Source organism: Colobus angolensis, unplaced genomic scaffold (genome assembly GCF_000951035.1).
Source record: "Colobus angolensis palliatus isolate OR3802 unplaced genomic scaffold, Cang.pa_1.0 Scaffold237, whole genome shotgun sequence".
NCBI classification, from domain to species: Eukaryota; Metazoa; Chordata; class Mammalia; order Primates; family Cercopithecidae; genus Colobus; species Colobus angolensis.
In genome coordinates, this window is record NW_012115566.1 from 2,745,291 (window position 1) to 2,747,330 (window position 2,040).

The window sequence follows — 2,040 nt, forward strand, 5'->3', positions numbered from 1 at the left end:
TATTTAAATTTTCTATTACTTCCTGTATCAGTTTTTGTAACCTGTGTCTTCCTAGAAATTTTTTCATTTCACCTACATTTTTAAATGCATTGCCATGTTATTATTTATAATATTCTCTCATACACTTTTTACTGTGTGTGGGGATGTATAGTGATGTCCTTTTTTATTTTTATTTATTTATTTAATTTTTTGAGATGGAATTTCGCTCTTGTTGCCCAGGCTGGAGTGCAATGGCACGATCTCGGCTCACTGCAACCTCCCCCTCCGGGGTTCAAGCAATTCTCCTGCCTCAGCTTCCCAAGTAAGTGGGATTACAGGCGTGAGCCACCATGCCAGGCTAATTTTGTATTTTTAGTAGAAACAGGGTTTTGCCACGTTGGCCAGGCTGGTTTCAAACCCCTGACCTCAGGTGATCCACCTGCCTCAGCCTCCCAAAGTGCTGGGATTATAGGCATGAGCTACCACGCCCAGCCTATTTATAATATTCTCTCATACACTTTTTACTGTGTGTGGGGATGTATAGTGATGTCCTTTTTTATTTTTATTTATTTATTTAATTTTTTGAGATGGAATTTCACTCTTGTTGCCCAGGCTGGAGTGCAATGGCGCAATCTCGGCTCACTGCAATCTCCGCCTCCCGGGTTCAAGCAATTCTCCTGCCTCAGCTTCCCAAGTAAGTGGGATTACAGGCGTGAGCCACCATGCCAGGCTAATTTTGTATTTTTAGTAGAAACAGGGTTTTGCCACGTTGGCCAGGCTGGTTTCAAACCCCTGACCTCAGGTGATCCACCTGCCTCAGCCTCCCAAAGTGCTGGGATTATAGGCATGAGCTACCACGCCCAGCCTATTTATAATATTCTCTTATATACTTTTTACTGTGTGCAGGGATGTATAGTGATGTCCTTTTTTCATTTCTGATATTAGTAATTTATGTGAACTCTTATATATAAGAATATATCTTATCAGACTTGCTAGGTAGTTATCAACTTTGTTAATATTTTCAAGTAACCAGTCCTTGGCTTTGCTTATTTTCTTTATATGTTTATTTTCCATTTCATTTTTCTGCTTTTAACTCTCTTGTTTTCTTCTTTTATGACCTATAATATGATTTCCTGTTCTTCTAAAAGTCCTTAAAAGTTTATTTTTTTAAGCTTTTTTAAAAAATGTATTCAAGACTATACCTTTGTCAACTGAAAAATCATGAGATGTATAAATTTGGAAAGAATACTTTTTTTTTTTTTTTTGGAGACGGAGTCTCACTCTGTCACCCGGGCTGGAGTGCTGTGGCCGGATCTCAGCTCACTGCAAGCTCTGCCTCCCGGGTTCACGCCATTCTCCTGCCTCAGCCTCCCGGGTAGCTGGGACTACAGGCGCCGCCACCTCGCCCGGCTGGTTTTTTGTAGTTTTTAGTAGAGATGGGGTTTCACTGTGTTAGCCAGGATGGTCTTGATCTCCTGACCTCGTGATCCGCCCGTCTCGGCCTCCCAAAGTTCTGGGATTACAGGCTTGAGCCACCGCACCCGGCCAAGAATACTTTACTTTTTAAAAATAGTTACAGCCTGTAAGCTGGCTATACTGACAGGTTGGAAAGTGTAGCTTCCAGCCAAAGCCAGAAGGAGACACTTCAAAGGAGGAGGGATTGGGCAGGAGTTTTATGCTGAACAGGTTTGCTACACACACATATTTAACAGGTTATAGGAGGAGTTATGAATATTTTCAAAGGGGGAATGTGCATATACATGATAAGTAAACATGTAGTTAAATGTCACTTATGTTTATTATGTTACTATGGGGTTGAGACTTAATATTTAAAAATATTACAATTAACTCCTATACATCAAAAGGTGAAGCAGAGACACGAAGATAAAGCAGAGACATGAAGCAGCGTCTGTAAACTGGCCAGAACCAGTCTGTGGTTGGTGGTCTTTTTATTAGAAGTTACTGAAACTAGTCTGTTGTCTAATCAAAGCTGTAGTTATGGCTTGTGAAATGGAGGGATCAGTTAGTCAGTGTTTGATGGGTGGTGAGCTGTAACTTTTT